Source organism: Phalacrocorax carbo, chromosome 2, assembly GCF_963921805.1.
Source record: "Phalacrocorax carbo chromosome 2, bPhaCar2.1, whole genome shotgun sequence".
NCBI classification, from domain to species: Eukaryota; Metazoa; Chordata; class Aves; order Suliformes; family Phalacrocoracidae; genus Phalacrocorax; species Phalacrocorax carbo.
Window position 1 is genome coordinate 150,717,208 of NC_087514.1, and position 14,386 is coordinate 150,731,593.

Below are 14,386 nucleotides of genomic sequence, written 5' to 3' on the forward strand. Positions count from 1 at the left end.
CCTTTAGGCAACCCAGGCATCAGCTGTCCCCACAGACTTCTGCCAAACTTTTTGATCCTGATGTGTTGAAAGAGTGCTTAGAAGCAGCTTTGATTCCTTTTGTGCAGTTGCTCCTTAAACAATTTTATGGCCTAATAATATTTTTACATTTAACCCAGTGGAGTGTACCATCACTATTTGGGTAAAGGTTCTTGAATGATGCTTTTGGAAATCAAGCAACTTCTTTCATCTGGTGATTTAGCCAAGCAAATCCCTGCCATTTCTTAAGCCTCTTCTTCTGGGTGCTGTACATGTCACTCCACTCCCAGTGTGGTGCCTGCCATCCAGTGCTCTCCATATTGCAGGAAAGATTTAGCTGCCTTAGCTTCTGTTTTTAGTTTCCTCATTTACACAGTGTACCTCTTTGCATTTTATCACATCTGTGGAAGAGTTTTCTGGCTCTGCTGCTCAAGAAGGGCTGCCAGATCTAAGTGTGTGTTGGTGAGTAACACAGAGGGATGTTTCCGTTAAGAGATCTTGAACCGACCCTGTATATTGCTCTGTCCTGAGGAGAGGGCTGAATTTCCTCTGTAGAGTCACTAACCTACTAATGCCAGGATGCTGTCAGTGGGAGCATCCCAAAAACTAGCCAGCTCTTCGTGTCCCCATGTGGCAAACAGTCAGTGGACGTGAGAGACTAAATTCATCCAGTACAATCACTTTTCTGATCTTGCTACCTCTCTGATTTCTCTCAGCATACTGCAGTCAGTGCTGCCATCCCTGTAAGATAGACAGTAATACAGACTCAATACCACATTATTCCTTTTTAGGCCTGGAAAATATATGTTTAACTGTGCTTAAATATATGTTACAGTAGTCTTCAGCAAGGTTTCTGAGAACAATGTAGTTGGTGCCAGAGGCCCAGATATTAGCCTCTATTTATTCCAATTAAATTGATAGTCTAGTTTTTGCTCTGATTTTCTATAAATGTTCTTGCTGGAAGAGCAATCAAGATACACATTTATAATAAGTCCTTGCCACTGTTGTTCTCATAGATCAGTAGGGTTCGTAAACATAAAAATATTTCAGTTCTGTTTCCTGGTCAGACACGCCTTGAAAATTATATACTTTCAACATAAAGCATAATTGTGTATGTGAAACTAGTGCTCATTTTGCTTTATAACATGCTTCTCTTAGCCTGTGGTCTCCTGTCATCTTTACCCTCTCCCCTACTCCCTTACAACTGTTTCGAGAAAAAAATAACCTCAGAAGTCTGGAAGTGTAACATTTGACTGCCTGTGCAGTTTCTAACACAATCCCTGCCCGTATTTCAGCCAAGATGCTGTAGCATCCACTGCTTCAGTACCGAATGGCTGTATTTTCACAGATGTCCTGCACAGAAGTGCATCCTGGCCACCCTGTCTGCCCCATAGCACTTAGGGCCCATCTGACAGAGAGAGTCCTGCTGACCTGGGACCACACCACCCTTTGGAAATTAAAAACAAAAGGAATATTAGAAATAAACTGAACGAGCAAGCATCAAACAAACATCTCCTCTTCCATCATCTCCTCCTGTTGTCGCTCTAATCCCCAGTACAAGCTGGCTGGAAATGCAGACAGCCTTTCACAAGATTATCTGTATCAGTGCAGGCTTTGAAGTACAGGCTGCTGGCATCTCATTACTGACAGAGATCAAAACCCTGAGATTAACATGGTCCTGGGCCTGCTGGACTTCATTCACACATCACAGAAGTGCTAAGCTATCAAAGCCCAGGGCAGTGCTTGTGCGTTACCTTCTCAGCCATAAATCCAGCACACACCCACTGCCATTTATTTTTTTAAACAAATGAATCCTTTCAGTGTATAAGGTGCCTTTTTTTTTTCATGGGTCTGAATGTAGTTTGGGAAATTGAAATAGTCTAAGATGAAAGATAAATTGAAATAATATCTTTGGAATATTTGGGCTGGATGCTGACTGAATATTTTTTTGGGGGGTAAAGCAAACAGGAAGCCACAGACTTCCCTGCTGATGGGAAATCCCAGAGTATAAAGTGCCATCCTGGTGCCAGCCATTCTCTCCTCTCTTCTGGCACTGATGGCTGTGCTGGAAACACACTAGCCAGCTAGGTCAGGGTATGCAGATGCTGGTTTAAATTAAGCTTATGGCCAGTGTGTCACCTTCATCCCATCCCATCCCATCCCAGGCCATTAGGTACCTCAGGCAGCAGACATTGGAGATACAGATGGTTTTGCTTCCACCTTGAAATGGGCAGAAGATGGGAGCTGACTGCAAAGCCTTTCTAGCTCCCATCCCGCAGCTGCATTTAGGACATGGTTGTGCTGTGGACACAAAAGCTTGAAGGCTCAGGTACGTCAGCTCTCCCCAGCACTACAGCAGCAGCTGGGTGTTCACAGGGGCCAGAAACCCAGGCATTTACCCTGTTTCTGGGCCAGGTTTTGCAGACTGTGCTTAGCCATCTGCTGCCATTACCATGTAGCAAGCTTAAAATGAGCTGTGAAATGCAACACCATGGTTTGGAGGCAGTTTTATTCATGAAATCTACTTACATGCTCCCAAGCGTTGGAGAGATGGACACCTGCCTGGATGGAAGTTTCCCAGCTGGATCCGAAAGTGCACCTTCCTGAAGGATTGGTGACCAAGGTCTAGGTGCATCATGCTGGGAAGGTTGTTTGACTTTTAAGTTACAGTCTAGCATGCCTAGCAAGAACACTAATGTCATACACAAGATTTTCCCACCCTAGAGAAAGCTCAGATTGTCAGGTTTTCTGAAGCTAGTCAGAAAAAAAAGGAAAACCAGCTCTACCTGCTATACCACCGTGGACCTATACACAGTCTTGAAGATAACCTTGAAGATAACTGGAGACACTGTCAGTATATTAACAAAATGAGCTACTGTTGCTTTGCACCTCAGCAGGGTGTAGAGTGGCCACCAGCCTCTAGTTTGCAGCTGGGCTGTATCCAGCTGACCTGTGTGTGTGAGCAAGGTCTGCAAGCACCCTACAGACATACCTAGTTGGGTCCTTCTTTCCCCAGCATGTCTGATATTGTTCCCTTGCTGTTTCATCACCTTACACAGAGGATGTTGTTTTAAAACACTCATGCCTGCAATTTAACAGAATTTTGACAAAAGAACAACAGATACATCAAAAAAATCAGACAAATTCTCCCGTCTCCCTCTCTCCTTAATACATGAAAGAAAGAGTCATCAGCCATCTCCCTGCTTCCTGGTGGGTAAAGGAAATAAAAACACAAGACTTCATTTTCTAACCAAATCAGAAGGTCACCATGGTTAGCTTTCCAGTTTGTAGATGTTTCAAAGGCATTTTGAAGGAAGGTGTATTACACCTGGTTGTGCAAACTATGATAATTTTATTGGATTATTGATCAGCCTCCTGATAGCATGTCTAGAGGGATTTTGCAGGAGAGGATAAGGCATGTATGCTGTTGTCTCATATAACTCTCTTACATTTTAATTCCAATTACACTGTAATTGCTGGCATCACAACATTAGCTTCTGCTGTTGAGGAGAGCCTGTGAAAGGAGCCATGAGAAGCAGAAATGCTGGAGACTCCTTACTGCTGGGAAAGGACCAAAGAATGCAGGAAAGAGAAAAGGTGGGGAAGAAGGAAAGCATGAAGGCAAACATTGTTCATAGACATTTAAGTATTACTTAGCAGCAGATCCTTGTGGCAATCTGGAAGGATCCTAAAAATATGTCTTTATCTCTTCTAATTGTTTGACTTTGGTAAAAATGTGGAGTGACCTCTCGGCTACAAGAACCTGTACTCCCTAGGCCTGTTCCACCATGGTACCCAAGATCTTTAGAGGATTTGCTCCTGTGACCTTTCTGGAAGGGTTTTCCATCGGGATACTGAAGCACAGCAGGGGCTAGAGGTTTATCTTAATGGGCAACAGGACCGTAACCCCCCATGTGGTAATAGCACACAGACAAGGAGGATTAACAATATATCTGCAGCATTAACAGCACCCTAATGACTTACTCAGGAGCCTATGGGGCAGCAGGGACTCAAAGCAGAGTTTCTGACAACCCAGGGTAGTGTTTTATCCACTGGAGGCCATATCTGTGCAAAACCTGAACGTGTTCTGTGCTATGTAGAGATACCTGAGATAGTTTTCAATTCTAGGGCTCATTTCATGCACTGTAGCCACAGCCTCAACCTTGGGACACCCTCTCCAAAGGTGGAGTTTTTTTGTTCCCCCCCCAGCTCTGCTGCATTGAAGGGGAGATCTGCTCCATTGGAGGGAAGATTGACATCACCCAGGCTCAGAGCAGATATGCTTTCTTGGATGGAAACCATGAAGTTTTAAAGTAGAGCTGACATTTTAAAAGCGGAACAAGAGCTGGAAATTTCTCAAGACATCAATATCCAATGCCACCCAATTCCAGGACAGAGGGTAAAGCCAGGGAGGGCAGATCCTTTAGGTTTGCAGCTCTCCCACCTCCAATGTTGCTCCCAGCAATGACAAATATCTTCTTAAAAGTCCTGATGAGGGAAAGCCAGGCTGAGCTGAGTGCACTTACAGTATGCAATTAGCATAAATATACTTTGTGCTAAACTGCCCAGAGTTAGAAACAAAGAGCTTGTGAAGGTCCTAATTGTTTCAGAGGGAATACATGTCACAGAGAGAAAGACAAAGGGGAGTCATGTCCAAGAAGACATGAGAGGGAGGCCAAACCAGCAATTCCCTGAATCCAAAACAGCCCCAGAGGCTGTCTCTGAAGACCTGCCAGCGGAGTCAGCAGCGGATTTTGCCAGGAACTTAGCCTAAATCCAGCCACAAACCTTGCTGCTCATTGCAAACGATACATCTCCGTTGGCATTGTGAACCTGCCACACTTACTGTGTGAGTGGCCACAATTACTGACTTTATTGCTAGAGTCCAGCAGATGAAAGAAGCAACATCAAGCGCATCACCAGAAGCACCACATTTATGTTGGTAATTGCAAGATTTCTTAGGAAAAAAAATGTTTGCTTGGAGCTTTTTTCTCCTAGCTTGTGGTCAGCACAGCGAGTGGCAGTATGTAGCAGTATAGCAAGGGCACAGGGGAGACCTTCCAACTGAATTGATGAAGAATGGCAGCTAACTCTAGTCCTGCTCATTTCTAAGCCTGCCTTCCCATGCGATTGCCAAGCATTTACTTGGACCCTCTCTCCGTGGCCACCAGATGAGACTCAAAATGCAAAGTCCTCTGTCTGCAAACCCCATCCCTCCCTGCAATATGTCCATGTTCTTTTGCTGCAGTCAGGCAACACCATGATAGCTGTGATCAGAAAGTCCCTCGTGGGCCAGTGATGTGCAGGCAGGGCAGCAGGTGGGGAAAGCTCGCGCTGCCTTTGATCCCTTCCACTTGTGTCCACTGGGATTTGATGCAGTGCATGGTGCGGGTTTGATGAAGTGCCCTCTGGCTCCATGGTACTGGGTCAGGTCTATTGTCCTTAGGCTTTCAACATGCCTCAATTGTTTGCAGCCAGGATCCTGACAGATTTCTGTGCCAGGGCCTTTTATATGATGCTGCAGATGAGTCCTTTGTCCCCACTTCAGACTTTCGGACTCCTCTGAATCTAAAGTGTCTCTTGGACCGGCTCACCTCACTTACTCCCCCTCCAGCTAAAAAAGGTTTATTTAACTTGGAAAAGAGACAATAGTTTTCTTCTTAATTACAAGACATGCACTGTACTGAACATCTCTCCTAAGACGGTGCAAAATTGCATTTAGCAATGTTAACAATGAATTTACAGTATTATGATCTGAGCAGGAATGCACCTCAAAACTCAGGAGCCATTTGTCTAACCTTGATGGTTTTCATCACTTTCCTTTGTCACTGAGGCTTCCTTTATTTGCCTGTACCTCTTTCTTTTATACGAGATGCAATATTTCACTGTGTAGGCATGAATATAAATATTTAGCTACAACCGATGAAGCTTTCAGATGTTTGCTCAGGAATAAATCTTTCTATGAGTCCTTGGTTCAAGATGGAGACAGGAAGTAATTGCCCATGAAATTCCTTGAGGGTTGGCAAGAGGAAAAGATACTTCATATCTGAAGAAGGATGGCTTTGGGTAAAAGCACTGCTGGAAGCAAAACTGCTGCTGAAGAGCAAAACTGTTTGGTGACATGTTTTGTGAGATTTTGTTTTGTTTCCCAACAGCTTGAGAGCATCAGAAAAGGAGAAATCTCAAAAAGGTTGTGTTCATGTGTTGAGTCTTTCTTCCTGTATCACACTAAATGCAAAGGGGAATGTGTGTCTCCATGTCAGAAGTACCGTGTAGGTGTAACAGTTCAGTAACTGTTGTGGCTCTCCTTTCACTTCACTTTTGGTTTGGGCCAAAATCCACTGAAGCGAAAGGAGAGCCACAATGAGATCCCTACAGACTTTGGACCAGACACACAAACAGCAGGTTCATCTCCGGCTCAGTCATTACTACAGCTGACCAAGTTACCATGTCAGCTGAGGCAGAGACTGTCCAAGAGTATATGCAGGTTAGGCCATGGAAAATGGGAAGTAATCTGATTTTCCCAAACCTTCTTTCACTTAGCCTATGTGTAGTTGCATTACCTGGCATTTTGAGAGTACAAACAGCTCAGCTGATGCTCAGCAACTGAAGTCTTGAGAACTTGACCTTGTTGCCAGGCTTTTAAAGTTTCAGACTCATCCCATTTTTGAGAGTGACTGAGCCTCCTGTTTCAAAGGCATAACTTCCTTGCTCAGCCTCCCTACTTTTCAATGGGTTTCCACTAGGGACTGTGTTTCCTTTCAGTTTTTCTGTCTTATGAGGAGTAAATAACCTGAAATGCATGGAGATCACCTGCTTTGATGGTTATTGTCAGTCCAATTTCCAGGCATCAGATGCTTACGCTTCCAGAGTTAGCTGGAAAATCCAGAAAGATTTTTCATAAAATGGCACTGAAAAATATTGAATTTGAAAATTTTCCATAAAGGAAAAGTTGCATATACATGTCTTTTTGTTTTAACTTCCCGTTTTCAAGCACAAACAGTTCTGTTTAGGAAGCCGAACAGCATTTCACAAAGTATTACAATTCCAGTCTCAGTTGGCAGTGGTATATTTTGCTCCAACAGAATAGGAGGAATAGCTTCTACCCATGGCTGCAAGTCATTCCTTTAGCAACTGACACTGCAGTCCTTCACCCAAGTCTCCTGTGTTTTGCCCCTCTGGGAGCGTTCCTCCTGCTGGCTCTCTCCGAGTGAGATTCAGCTCTCTGCTTTGCAATGGCCAAGAGACTCAGGAGCCTTCTGAGAAAAGCAGGGTCTGATCTCTGAAGTGCCCCTATTCAGAGATCAGACCAGCTCATGGCTCCAGCTTAGGAGGTAGGGGTGTAAGTTTGCTGGGGATTTTAAAAATTTTTTGTGTTATTTGGTGTAGAGGTACCATGAGGTCACCTCCTCCTGGATTCCTTTTCTGCGTGCCAGCACCTGGTAGCAGAGGGCACCAAAGGTACGGCAACTCAGCTTCAGGAAAAACAAAATTAGAAACAGCAGAAGCAGATGCCAAACAGTAGCTGCATCTGGATTTTGGGTGATCGACTCCACATGTATTTCCCTGCCACTGTACAATAACGTAAGCAAACATTTTATTTTTCCGTTGCAGCCCAGGATCTCTTCATATCTAAAACCTGTCTTGAGCATGTTGAGTGAAAGATCTGCTAGACTACAGCTGGTAAAAAATTACTGCAGTGGTTACATTGCTGGTTGGAGCCACCTCCCATGTGATAACCATACAAAGGCATTTCACAAAAGGTGTGCCCCACAAGCCAGGGAATATAAGGCAAATATGTAACTTGAGACACAGTGTGCCCACATCCCAAAGATCTGGCCCTTGCTATATTTAGCTTATTGGAATCAGGAGATCTCGGTCACTCCCAGTTTCAGCAGCTACCAGACAACAAATTGGACATGAGGCTTTTCTCAGCTTTTTCATTCCTTTCTTTTCTCAATGCTATTTTTCCCTTTGTGCAGATGTTTTTAATACAGCATCCTGAAGTGCTTACAGCTGTCAGTGTCTAATAAGCCTCTAACACGCCATTTTGTACTATCACTTTGTGTCATTAAATCGTACCATTTACAGAAAAAAAAAAAGTTTTATTTGTATGGTTAGCAGTATTTATGGAAAAATATAATTCCTGTCTGTCAGCATTTATCATCAATCTTTTTTACACAAAGGTTAGCAATTGTGGGGAGAGATATACACATACATATACATATTTTGTATGCTTTTATTGTTACAGCTCAGTAGGAGATGAGCCAACAAGAAGCTCTTCTGAACTTCTGGCAATTATTGAAGTGAAAATATCTCTATGACTTGATAAACTGATCACACAAGTTCTTGCATAAGAGTTCTTGGTCCTTGAATCAAAAAAGGGAGGAAAAGGCAACTTGATTCCTTACAAGAGTAAATCTGCTCATAAATATAAGGATTAGATAAAAAGTGTGTGCACACATTTACCATAATTATTTTTTAAAAATCACATCAAAGTATTTCAGTAAACAAAATGTGGCTTTAATTTCTTTTAATAATAATTCCGGATATACAAATAAAAGCAGTTACAAAAATCAAAGGAATGATGAAAAATAAAGGAAAAGCCAGATTTTCCAAAGAGCAACATCCCTCATTTCAGCACGGCACTGAAGTAGCTCCCTGTGCAAAGCACTTAGCCCTCAGCAGAAACCATTGCTCTGTAGTTTGAAAGCACAGCCTTTACAACTAGGCTCTTCAACTAGGTGCACTAAAAGCCTGGGACCAGAGTAGGTTTTGATCAAGTTTGAGAAATATGGCCCTAAATGCTGAGCAGTCCCTCCTCTGTTACTAAGTAGTCAGCTTTACTGTGCAGCTCTTGGCTTAGGAAGAGTTGTGCATGTTCCCAAATGCTCCATTATAACCCTGCTGCTGGTCTTTCTGCAGGCCGCTGGGGTTGTCATGTGGCACCCTGGGGCTTGACAGACATGGCCTTTTATATTTTTTTAAGTCATTGAAATGCCCTTTTATTCTCCTCTCCTCAATGACAAGGTGCCATCACACCGTACAGAGAGCATACAGATCTTGGGTGTCCAACCCTTCTTGGAGAAAACTCATTGCTACAGGTCCTTCCTCACCCTTCTCTTTTCCCTCTCTAAGGGCACCTGACGTGGCATCCTGTGTCTCCCCAAGACTGTCCCTTCCTCCCTGCCCATTCTAAAACCCAAAGTCCCAAAAGACAATGGGGCAGTGGCCTAAGGATGCAGTGTGGCCAGTCTGGGACAGCTTTCAGACAGGACAACTTTATCTGGAGCTCAGCATTGCTGCTGGCCTGGTCTGGTTTTGAAATATTGCCTAAGGTGCTGGAAAGTAGCAGATGGGCTCCTCCACACCACTGTGAATTAGAGGAAATACTGAGCAGCACTTCAGCCGCATGGGACCATCTCTGGGGCTGATGCCTGAGCAGAAGCAAACCTCTGAGAGCTGTAGGCAGTTGCTTGTGGCATAGCCTGGCTGGGAAATGGTGACCATGTACCTAGAGGAAAGGCACCCAGGTAAGTCCTTATCACTGCGATGATAGTGCTCTAGAGGAGTGAGCCCGAGTCCTGGCTCTGGTGGAGGTTACGGAACTGCTTGTTGTGTCCCTGCCCATACCAAGGGCTTCCCCACAACCAGGCAGCACCACAGGTCTCTTGAGTGTCAAAACTTAATTAGGTATTAGTTTGTGTGGCAGCCCTAGCATCACTCTGAGCGGTCTCACCCAAACACAGAGGCTGACACAGCAGGAAGAGGAGTTATTCCTGTGTTTCACAATGTCTAGTATGGTGCTTTGCTGGCCTGTGACAGGAACCATAGGTGGCCTTGGCAAAGTACATTGCAAGCAAGAGTAGACACCGCAGCTTGGGAGAAGAGCCAGACCTGACACACAAGTCTCAGCTAAAATAGTGCGTGCTGCTTGTCACAGCAGTGCAACACATCCCACATGGGCATTTCATGGTGATCTCTTTTCTGGAGTAAAAATAAGTTGGTATGAGTAGGGATGATAGAGGCTTTGTGGACAGGCATCACTGCTGAGATGGCAGCAGACAAACGTTGCGTGATCAAGGGCTCTAGGCACCCAATGCCTAAGCCTCAGCTTGGGGAGACCAGCTCACCTGGGTTCATATACATTGGTAGAAGAGAGAACACAGTGCCACAGAGGTAAAGGCACACTTACAGCCACATGTACACGCACTCACACGCTCATGGCATAATCATCAGGGCCTTGCTGTGCCGGAAAAACAGGCTAAAAACCAGCCCCAATGGGTACCTTGGAGCAGAGCCATCTCCCTCGGACATATGCAGGAGCTGAAGCAGCAGGGAGGCAACAGCTTTCTCCCCTTTTACCCTGGACAGGACGGGGAATAAGTCAAACATGTGGGATGCTTTAGGTGTCCTGAGCTTTCCAATGATGCTGCAGTGAGTCTGCTCAAGGTCATTTCAGGGGACCATGTCAACATGTGGAAGGGGTCATTTATTTTATGAGACTGACAGATCAAGCTGAGTGATGCATTTGACCATACAACCTCTTCTTTGATGGTGAGGAGTTGCTCTCAGCCTGTACTAAGCACAAAGTTTCTGCTTCTGTGTCAGGTTTGGAAAAGGGCATGTGTGCCTGAAGAGCTTGTCCATTTTTTCCAACTCTGTTCCCTCACTCACAAACCTTGCCTTGCCACCACAGCTCCCACAGTGCTCATGCCGTATGTGCATGGTCACCAGGGATTTACAAGTGGAAAGATGTTCCCCACTGGCCCTTGGAGTGGGTCAGTGCTGAGATTTGCTCTGGCAAAAAACAGTCCTTATTTGAAGGTCTGGCTCCCTATGGCTGAGAGAGTACTGGTAGTTCATGGAGACAGCTAAATCGGGGATGTGTTTCTTGGAATTACAAATAGCTTTATACAGGCGGGTTAGCCTGGTCACTGGGAATTTGTATGGGTAATTATGGGCTCATTATTATCTTCCCTGCAGGGAAGACACATGACCCAGTAGTCTGAGGAAAAAGTTGGGCGCCAGGAACTCCTGGACTCTAATCCCAGCTCCGACACTCCCTTCTCTGGCCCCAGGCAAGTGACTTAATTTTGTGCCTTGGTTTCTCCATCTGTAAAATAGGGATAATATCTCTGAGGAGTTGTGAGGATTAATTAGATAATGTTCACTTAATGCTTTGAAGATATGAAATGTGAAATCTTATTATGCAGCTTGGAGTGCTTTCCAGGCTCTTTTGATTTCTGACCGCACGCTTTCATTAGATCACCTCCTTCCCCGCGGAGGTGGATTCGCTTGGGAGCCACCCCAGCTAATTTGGGAGTTGTTTTTTTCCAATAGCTTGGAGCAGTTCCCAAATGCTCTGACTCAGACTGGCTCGCAGGAGAAGCTGCCTCTGACACCTGACCCTGGCTGGGGAACGCCTCGGTGTGCACTGGCTTTCGGGAGACAAGTCAGGGAGTGGCTGGAGACAGGATGAATCAGGTTTAACTGTCTCTAATGAAGCCAGGGATGGATTTTGCCCTCTGGCCTTCTCCAAAAGCATCTGTACTTCTGGGATTCCTGGCTGACTGGGGACGTGAGGAGTAGGTCCTTTCCTACTGTCCTGCCGAAGGCACAGATGTTTTCTAAGCATCTGGATAGACCCTATTTTTGTCTTGATATTGTGAGGCATGGATGTATAAGAGAAGGGATGTTTTTAATTTTTTTTAAGGAATGAAATTATCTTCTCAGTCATTCCCTTTACATACAGTCAGCTTCCTTAGAAGAGTGATTGCTTGGGAAAATGCAAACTTCTGCTGCGCCAAGGCACTGTGCAGGACAGCGTAAGATAAATTATTGCTTATAAAGCAATAGCCAAAGCAGACCTTATTCCTCAAGTCTACTTTTTTAATTGTTCAGTGGCCCTATCAGCCTTATCAGCGTGCTTAGCAGTGGGAAACTGCCCTTCGCACATGGCCGCATGCTGCACGCCTTCATCGAGCAGCACTTGGGCCATGGCAGCTGCAGTTACAAGGAAAGGCAGGAGTATGCCAGGTGCTGTGGCCACCCCAACTGTTGGAATGGGTGGCCGGAGGCCTGGACACCCTGGGTGGAAACACAACAGTCTTGAGAAGGTTTAAACGCAAAAGGCTTACCCAGGAACAGCGTAGGCTCTGGCACAAGCATCTCCTCAGCCTTTCAGGAGAAAAGTCCTCCTCCCTGGGTGTAGCCTCCCTGGCACAGAGGGTTTGTCACCCACAGGATTTTGCCTGAAGATGTTGTGAAGGTTTAAGTTCAGCTACTCAAAAGCATGAGCTCCCTCGAGTGGAGCAAACACCCCACTGCAGCAGCTGGCGGGGTGCAGCATGGGGCCCCACTCCCTCCGAGCAACACTGTCCCCACACCACACGCTCTGCAGGGGCAGTGGGTTTGCAATACACAGGTGGCATTCGTTTGGTCAGCTCAATCAAAGAAAAAAAATGTTGGAGGGAATAGGCAGCATGGAAGTAAATGATGAAATATATGTAACTTCCAGAGCTAGATCTTGCTTCCTTCAAAGTCACGACCTTCCTCAAGACAGGCAAACTGCTTAGGAAACTAATCCCCACCACTGCAAAGTGTAGAATAGTCACAGAATCACAGAATTTTTGCTGGATTTTAAAGTAACCCCAATTTCTTTGCCCATTGCCTAACTTCAGAGTGAAAATCATGATCAAAGAGAGGTCCTTTCTGCTCACTATTGTCCCCCTACAATGTCCTGAGAAGAAGTTTTGTGAGGACACAGGTCTTCAAACAGAATTAGACTCTAAAATTTGTTTGTGGTATGCCCTCATCTCTAATGCCTGGTAAAGAGCAGTTCTTTGCCGTACATCTCAACTGTCTATATTGCACAGGGTGAGTGAAAGAAGTGCAAGCACAAGGGTGGAGAACACCTGGGCAATAGCTCTCATTCTTCACTCTGTAGCTTATGAGTATGGGAGTATTGTCCTGGGGTGTTGGTGGTGGAAAGGGGGAGACAGGCTCTCCACTTCAGGTATGCAAATCATTTAACACCTTATCAGTCATAAACAGCATAAGCTATACCTAGTTATCACACAACTACAACATATTATGTGCATATGGTGCAAGAAGCTGCTGGTGTGGTACTCTGCTTGAGCGCGTTGTCATGTTCTGCATCCAACAGATGTAAGCTGTGTCCCTGAAAATGGCACAGGGAAAGAGGCAGAGGCAATGAGCCAAGTCCCAACTGGAATAAACTTTCTGTCCAGCTGATGGTGAAAAATGTCTATGCTGGGCATTGTTGCAGGGTGATCAACGAATAGCAAAAGAGGAATCCAGCAGTACTTCCAGACTGCAAAAGCACATGTCAAGGTGAACATAGACCCCGCCATCACAGGGGCTGTGATTCGATCCTGGGAACATGGCCAAGGCTCATGGGCTTTCTAGTCCCTGTCCTTTGGCTCACCTGTGTTCAAAATGCTGACACCATTTTAGGCACATCCATGCAGACACATGCACAGGATGCTGTAGTCAGCACTCGGCTACAGGAACAATTTGTCTGTAGAAAGCAAACCTGTTTCTTTAAGCTTTGATTATATATGCTATCTGCTAAGTCATTGAAATCTCTTGGAATGAATATATGGAAGAATTATTGTAATTGAATCTAAGTAGTCTTCAAATTAATGTAAATATGACACATCAGCCTAATAATTAAAGTTGTCAGGTATGGGTTTTATTCAGAGCTTGAATTTGGTTCATGCTTGAACTTGTTGATTTGCCTTGAAGCTTGTAAGGCTGAGCTTAAAAGGCAAAGTGTTGTGGGAATGCTGAAATCAACACAGCAAGGCAAAGGGCTCTTCTGCTCTGCTCTGGGGACCTTTTTTCATACCATCTACAGCACCACCCACCAGGTACTTTATGCTATGCAGTAGCCCCTTTGCTGCCTTTATGGAGACATTTCACAACATATTCGTGGCAGCTACAGCCCCCAAAAGTCATCTTTCTCCCAGCCTGCAGTAGCTGAGCCTCACCAGAGGACCCTGGCGGAGCTCCATGTCTCAGCCCATCTGGCTGTGGCAGCCGGGAGGCACGGCTGGAGCAGGCTGGCTCTCCCAGGGCCTCTCGGGCACCTCCCGAGTGCTCCCAGCTCCAGCGAGCAGCTTTAGCAGAGTTTATTCCCTTGGGAACCACTGTCTTACCAGCTGGGAGCCACTAGGCTGGGCCCATATATCCGTGAATTTCAGCTTGAATGACCCCTGGAAGCAGCCTGGTTGAACTTGCTCTGTTATGCCCAGCCTCAGAACAGGCTGCCTCAAAAAAAAAACAAAACAAAAACCAACAACAAAAAGCCCAACATGTAGGAAACAAAATTAAGAGTCCCTAT